Below are 8,612 nucleotides of genomic sequence, written 5' to 3' on the forward strand. Positions count from 1 at the left end.
GAAATAAGCTTGTTTTACATATGAATCCCAGTTCCCAAGCACCCTTCCCTCCTTCCCTGCCCCCCCATCAACACCCATCCCATCCCCTTTCTGTTCCCCAGGGAGTGTGAGGCCTTCCATGGGGAGTCTTCAAAGTCTGTCAAATCATTTGGAGTAGGGCCTAGGCCCTCCTCCATGTGTCTAGGCAGAGAGGGCATCCCTCTATGTGGAATGGGCTCCCAAAGTCCATTCGCATACTAGGGATAAATACTGATCCACTACCAGAGACCCCATAGACTGCCCAGGCCTCCTAACTAACACCCAAGTTCACTGGGCCTGGATTGGTACTATGCTGGTTTCCCAGCTATCAGACTGGGGTCCATGAGCTCCCCCTTATTCAAGTCAGCTGTTTCTGTGGGTTTCTCCCCAGCCTGGTCTTGACCCCTTTGCTTATCACTCCTCCCTCCCTGCAACTGGATTCCAGGAGTGCAGCTCGGTGTTTAACTGTGGGTGTCTGCTTCTGCTTCCATCAGTTACTAGATGAAGTCTCTAGGATGGCATATAAGGTAGTCATCAATCTCATTATCAGGGAAGGGCATTTAAGGTAACCAGCCTCTCCACTATTGCTTAGATTGTTAGTTAGGGTCATCAAGAAGGAAGTCATTTTTAAACGATGTTATAGCAGTATTCAACAAAACTTTTGTTGTGATAAGAGAAGCAACAACTTCCAGATAAAATATAACTATATAACATGTATATGTATATTGACTTTTTGTCACATAATCTTACTGAATTCATTTATTACTTCTAGTAAGTTGTTTGGTGGAGTTTTGTTTGGTTGGTTTTGTTTTGTTTGGGCTTTGGCATTTTTTGTAAATTCCTTAGTATTTTCCAAGTAGGTTATATTATTTGATATTTTATCCTTGCTACCAGATATTTGCTTTTTTTCTCTTTTCTTGTTCAATATTGGTGAACTAACATAATGTCCAGTAAAAGTAATATGGGAACATATCCTCACTTTGTGCTTGAACTTAGAAGGAAAACATCCTACCTCCATGATGATGCTAGCTGCACAATTTTAGTAAATGAGCTTTTGAGTTAAGAAAATTTTCCTTTATTCATGGTTTAGTACAAATTTTATAAAATAGTGCATGCGTGTCATTTAACTATTGAGATTGTATGCTTTTAGTTTTTGTGTATTAATGTGATGATTTAGTTTTTTTTAATAGGAATACTACTTTGCATTCCCAGGATAAATTCCACTTGATCGTGGAGTCAAATCCTCTACAGTATTGCTAATTTTTATCTGCCAAAATTTTTATGTATAGTGAATGAGTTGGGAAGTATTCCTTCTCTTTTATTGTCTATAAACTATACAATTAGTATTATATCTGTCTTAACAATTTAGCAGAACTGGGTTTTTTACTATACAACCATGCCATTTTTTTGTTGGAAAAATTAAGATTGAATTTACTTAATAGAGTATAATGTATCCCAGTTATCTATTCATTATTTAATTAGGTTCATGAGTTTCGCCTATTTCAGTTCATTGGGACTTATGACATGCAATTGCTCATAATATCTATTTATTAATAATGTAATTATATAGCAGTTACAGAGTCTGTGGTGTCTCTGTTCAATCCATAAGTGGGAAATGATGTTGTGAATATTCCCCTAAAGACTTCTCAGCTGGAACTTTAGCAATATTTCGGGTGGAGAAGGGGTTACATTCTCTCCTGGGAGAACCATTACTGAGCTTCTGCATGATGGTACCAGCCCCACAACAGCAAAACCAAACATGTCTCCTTAGTGCTCTGAGCACAGGTCCATTATTCCCCCTCTATTGTTTCTGTTTCCTATTTTGGTGATTTCTTATTTTTAAGTCCCCCCCACTTTGATCTTAAGGTTTTTTTTGAAGAGCGACTGAGGTGAGAACATTTATAATTGACTTCAGATGTCCCTAATATAAACATTTAATGGTGTAAATGTTTGTGCTAACTTTGGTTTGGTGGCATCCCCATATTATGGTTCTGATTATACCACATAGAAAACATGTTATGATATTCTTTATGACTCCTTGTTTTCTCTATTTTAACATTATTTTTATTTTATGTGCATGAGAGTTTTGTTTGCATGTATATAGGCATACTGCGCACATGCCTGGTTCTAGAGGCAAGAAGAGTGCAGAGGATCACATGGAACTGGAGTTATAGACAGCTGTGAGCCACCATATGGGTACTGAGACTTGAACCCTGGTCCTCTGCAATAGCAGCCAATGCTCTTGACCACTTAGCCATCTCTCCAGGCCCAATGACTGATAATTTTATTCAAATCTTATTGATGTTTCCCTATAGATTCATCAGCTTCTAAGAGTTCTGGTCTATAATCACAATCTGTCTTTCTGTGTTTATCACTTTGTCTCTAAATATATATTTTAAGTATAGACCATGTAGGATTTTTCTAATTTCTCAAAAATTTAACCCTACAAGAAAGTGCCCTTAATCTGTGGCAATTGTCCTATGTTAGAGCATACATTGATATTAATGAAGTCCTCCATGTCCCTTTGTCATAGCATTTACAGTATCATTTTATAACATTTCAATCCACCTATGATTCTATATTTAGCAGAAGTTTTGATTTTTGAAGCTATATGATCTTTGTTTTTTATCTAATCTAATTTCTGCTTTTTAATCTGAAGCTTTTAAATTATTTTTTGAGTGATTATTTGTATGAGTAGCTTAAGATGAACCTTTTGCCACTTTGTATGTGTAAGTGTGTATGTATGTGTGTGTGTGTGTATATACATATGTATGTGTGTATGTAGGTTTATGTGTGTGTTCAGTGATTATTTGTATGAGTAGCTTAAGTTGAACCTTTTGCCACTTTGTGTGTGTGTGTGTGTGTGTGTGCTACCCTTACTTGCTTACTGTTATTTACCCCTGTGTCTCTGCATTATTTTTGGCAATATTATCTTATTATCTCCACTTCCTCTTCTGGAGTAATTTCTCAGAAGTGTACCATGTGTATCCCTCACTTTTCCAATCCCACCTTCATGTATATTATAAGAAAGGATGATCCATGGATTGCACTTTGACCATCATAGAGATGACTTATGCTGTGTCATACAGACACTAGCGTTTTTTTTCTATAAGCACCAATAACTCAAAGAGATTAAAAATTAGAAAAATGTGATTGATAATTCTTGTATTTTTCTATCTTTATGTAGACATATTTTCCAGTATTCACCACGAGAACCTGGCTGAGCTCCTACGTCAAAACTTATATAAGTGTGGGGACATCACTTGGGACTCCACGTCCCTGGAGCACTGATGAGTTTAGCTTTTCCTGCCAGGTGCTGGTTCCACAGAAGCTTCTGCCTGTGACTCCCCTTACTTGTCTCTTTCTTTGAGAGCAGTGACATCACTTCTTTTGACAAATATAAAAGGACATGTTGGTTTACAGTTTGTTTAACTTTTCATTTATTGTTAGGATGGGGTGTTGATTCCAAATGCCTCACATACTAGCCAGAAGCTGAAGTCAATTATTTTAGCATGACTATAATTTTTTATTCTACCAAATCTGTCATGTTAGGACCTCTGTATGTAAGTGCACAAACCCCCCCAACACACGCACACACAGACATACATATAGTTAAGAAATAAATATTAAAATGTAAATGTCAATTGTTTTGTAGTTCATAAGCAGGATGACTGGGTTGTCACATAGTTGTGTGAGCTGTGCCTCTCTCAAGCCAAGTGATGTGAACTTAGAGGGGAAAGAAAAGTAGTATCAATCCTCTGCCAAAAGTTTCCTTTGATCCCCTCAGCTTAAATGATAAACAGCAACAGACTCCAGCCAGTCCACCCAATGCATTTCTGTTTTCTTCCACATACCTTAAAATGAGCCCCACTGGACTGTTTAGCATTTTGTAATATTAACAATTATACACAGCGAATAATTACATGCAACTAAAAATGTATCAAATGGCGTATTGAGGAAGTGTTTCAGTCCCTTGTGATGACTAAATGTGCATATTATATGAACTAGTGATTAACCTCATGTCACCAGTAATGCATCAGTATCACATTGAGGGAAGAAATAAAAGCATTTCCCCTTGGAGTTGCTTAACCAAGATGAAGTCCAGATTTGAGTTCACTGCATTGTGCTTCCCGTGACTTCTGTCCTCTGTCTGTTGCATGAGTCTGAATCTGTGCCTGCCTGAAGGCTGTCCCTGTCCCTGTGTCTGTCTCAGTGGTGGCAGTGTGAGCTCTGTGTGTCTGTCCCTAACAAGGACAGGATAGAGACCTTTGCTCTGTTTCTATTGAACAGCACAGGAAGAATCCCATGGGGGAAGGAATGGGTTACTTTACAGAAAACTTTAGCAGAGTTTTACAAGGGATTGTTAGTGAGTTCAACTGACCCAGGTAACAAGCACCATTGTTCATCAACCAGAATCCATAAAGAGTTGCTTTTAACCTTTATGGTAGATTTTAGGAAGTTGCTTTCAACCTCTGTATTTGCTGCTTTTCTGCAAATGATGCTGACACATTTTCTGGGTCAAGGGCATGTAAGAGTACATCCTTTGAGATTATAGCTATGCTTTGGTAGTAAAAGCTAACTGGACAATCCAAGGCAAGGAAGGTTAATTGTTACATTGTACTCTTACAAGCAGGTTAAGCAAACAGGCTGAGTACACAGCAGGATAACAGCTTCAAGTGATTTCAAGTTGTAATTATTAACTTTGTGAGGTCCAGCAAAAGTTCCAGTCTCTTAGCCCATAGGTTTTAGTACCTTGTATCTATACAACTAAAGATCATGGTTATACTGTGGGGACATCTAAAATTTTTCATGATATACTATGATTAAGATATGTTTATTATTGATGATGATATCTGAACTCACATCAAATTTAACTTTCAGACCTTTTAGGTATAGTAAACACTTTTAAGGTAGCCCCTATGAAGAGATCAAGGGTGTTGTGTTCATGGTGCTTTAAATTACTGATTTCCCTTTCTCCTTCCCTGACTCTGACACCCTAAAGGCTTCCCCTCCTCCCAACTGACATAAATTGAGAGTGGATTAATATGGAAGCTCTGGGACAGTGATTTTCAGCCTTCCCAATGCAGCAGTTCTTTAATAAAGTTCCTCATATTATGGTGACCCCACTCCCAACCATAAAATCATTTTTGCTACAACATAACTATAATTTTGCTACTGTTATGAATTGTAATGTAAATATCTGATTTGCAAGATATCTAATGTGTGACCTCCAAATGGGTCAAGACCCATTGCTTGAGAACCACTGCTCTAGGATTACAATAATCTTTGAAAAGCCACATGACTTTGTATAATTTACTTGGTGAAAATAAACCTGTTTTGTTGTAGGTTAATAATAACATGGGACTAGTAAGTGGACTAACCTAGGACAATTATAACAAGGAATAAGTATGATAATATAAAATCTATGCATCGAAGTCCCTACAACTACAAGTCATTAGGATGAGTATAATTGATGGCATAAGAATCTTGGTGATTGGCCTGCCTTGGATACTGAAGATCTCTGTGGAGCCAGACTAGCCTTGAGCCCAAATTACTGAGAAAGGTTCATTCTTCCTACAGCTAGACTCTTCGGACTTTAAAAAATGTGGTTATTTGGTAGAACTAGAATGGTCAGTAGTGTGTAGCCACAGACAGATACATGGACCTCATCCAAAGTTAAAATTTGGCAGGAGCCCTGTCTTCTTTCCCTGAAACTTTCCAAAAGATGTCCTCTCACAGAAATGCTAACCTGCCTTTCAGAGAAGGGTAGAGGAGCATGGATCCGACTAGGTGATAGCCTCAAACAATCCTGCACTAGCTGGCTCCCACTGACCATGCAGACATGTACAGGCCCAGAAAAAAAAAGAGAGAAGAAGAAAGCAGGCCCATTGGAGATAACATTAGCAGGGATGGAAGAAAAGTCACCATAACCAACATCACTCGGTTAGCCATCCTTTTGATCCTGGAGAGGGAGGCTTCTAACTAAGAGTCACACCAAGGACTGCAGAAATGCATCCAGCTCCTATAGACTGTACCAGCAAAGACAGACCTATGAGACTGATCAAAATAACAGGTCCTAGAACTGAAAGGAGAGTGGACACATGTCTCCATCCCTAACCTGGAATCTTTCGCCAATTGATAACCACTTACAAATGAAAGATTAGTTTTCTTCAAGGGAGTCTCACTAGGGAAACAGACCAAACTCAGTGGCATTTTGGGGAGGTTCTTTGTCAGGGCTTTTAAATGGTTTTGTATTATTTTAATTTTATTTTATTAATATAATTTTTTCTTTCTCTCTACAGGTCCTTTGTGTATGTCTATATTATGGATTCTAGTTTACTGTTTTTATGTTATTCCTGAGGGTACAAATAAGTGGATTTTTGCACCTCTGTTTCTTGGGCCTTTTCTTGGGGTCTTCACCTTCTGTTTTTTTTTTTTTTTTTTGTCCTTTATGGTTGTGCTAGTTTTTGTTTTATCTCACTATATAATTGTATTAATTTTATTATTATTATTATTATCCCTTTGAATCCTGTTTGTTTACTAATGAAAGACAGAAAGGGGATGAATCTGGAAGGGAAGGAAGGTAGGGAGGAATTGGTGGAAGGGTAGAGGTAGGGGAATCTGTAATCAGTATATAGAAAAAAAATCTCAGTAAAAGGGAAAAAATAGTTCATTGTGGTCACTGAGGACATGTTATTTCTCTGAATAAACTTGTAGATGTCTTACCATATGCCCTGAGCAAAAGTCATCCATATCTCTCTCCTAAAAAGTGTTCATACACCAGCCATTATTTCGTTTGGCACTTCAGTAGTTATATGGATGCACATTGACAGCCTCTCTCTCCAGATGTGGATTTGAATGTTGGACTCCTATCCTCCCAGGACCTGAGCACACGGAGTGCCCTCTGCAAATTCACTGTTTCTCATCTGAGTACCACTGACTCTTTCCATCTCTGCTCTCATTTATGCAAAAGAGATAAATTCTTCCCTTTATTACCCTAATTGTCATAATAAGCCAATGAAAGGACATGAAAATCTTTTCTCTTTCTAATTGCCTGGTCTTCTGAGTGGTACATTAGCCAGCAGCATTAATAGCTCCGTACCCTTGTAGTCAGCATTAGCTTTCATCTTACAACTAATTACTGCATTACAAAGGAATAGATGAATATAAGAACAAAGACAGCAGACACGCTGAGCACCACCCCACCACGCACAGGATTTGAGCACAAAAAGATGAGCAGAGAGTTGCTAAAGACGAAGCCTTTAATTTAACACTAAGGTGTGGGAAAAGATTTTTAATCATGTTCATTACTGTAAAAGGCTCAACACTAAGTTGATATGATCACTCGTTAGAAATATGATTCTGGTCACTCAGTTTATGCATTTGGTAAGAAGATGCTAATAAATAAATTAACTCCCACTCAGGCTCTCTCACACCTCAGCCAATAGTGTTGTAGACAGTGAAGGGAGAGTTCAACTCTGTGCAGCCCTATCTTCTTGGCCTTTGGTGGTAACAGGAGCCACAGACATTGACACAGACCATGGCTATAGCAGAGCCTCAGGTGCAGACATGACACTTGGCAGCAGCCCAGATCCAGATATCACAGTGGCCCTCAGTGGCAAACAGGCCACTGAGCTCAGCCCATTCCTCACTGCCTTCACCTCTGTGGGTCTGCCTCTCTCCACAGGACATGATCCATTCTGTCTCTCTATCTCTTTCATACTCTACCATATACTTGCTCACCATAATAGAGCCCATCCACCCAGCACCTTGTGGTACTAGGAGTGCCTGTGTTTTCTCCTCAAGCCCAGGGCAGGGAACCCCAGATTGGTATGTGGATCTTAGTCTCAAGCTCCTATTTTCATTACATTCCCTGATAGCCTTTCATCCTCTTTTCTTCTCAACTTACATCAAATGACATTGTTGGAGTCTTTAATAGGGATTTTCACCTTAAAGATAACCTGGGGATTAGAGTTAAGTATCTATCCTACATATTTAATGCCTCTTTAGTATGACTAATGGAAAAAAATTGTTCATTAGATATTTGAAGACCAAAAAAGTCTATTCAGTAGAAATAAATGTTCAATGACATGCTCAAATGAAAAATACAAATGGAAACAAAAAATAACCCATTATTTTTCCGAGCAGCAGTCATGAAATTCAGCAGTACTCTTATGAGCCATGGTAGGTCATGGATGACAGGTAAGACTGAAGCATCTCCATCATAACAAGGGAATGGAAAAAAAGACCATTAGACTTGATTTAACTTTAAATTCCATTCTGCTGCTTGCTAGTTATATGATGATGGAAAAATTCTTAACCTTTCTGCAGATATTGTTTGTGGGGTAGTTTCTCTTTTATATATGCTTGTTTGTTGCATGCTAGACACATTTTATATCATAGAGATACATCTCTAGCCCTAAATACAGTTGTTTGTGTGAATGGAAATAGCCATCCAATCGAAGGCAGTTTTCAACTTAAATTGTATGCCTACTTCCTGAAAGCTTTGTAACTTTGATGAAGGTTAGTTAACCTCTCCAAGCCCACTGAGGAATAATATCCATCTCAACTCATTGAGTTACGAAAAAAATGAG

General features: G+C 38.3%; 1 pseudogene; it reads left to right on the forward strand.

Moving 5' to 3' along the window:
- The first annotated feature begins 3,661 nt into the window (after positions 1 to 3,661).
- Positions 3,662 to 3,745, forward strand: LOC127223129 (uncharacterized; annotated as a pseudogene).
- The last annotated feature ends 4,867 nt before the right edge of the window (positions 3,746 to 8,612 follow it).

This window comes from Phodopus roborovskii, unplaced genomic scaffold (genome assembly GCF_943737965.1).
Source record: "Phodopus roborovskii unplaced genomic scaffold, PHOROB, whole genome shotgun sequence".
In the NCBI taxonomy this organism is placed as follows: Eukaryota; Metazoa; Chordata; class Mammalia; order Rodentia; family Cricetidae; genus Phodopus; species Phodopus roborovskii.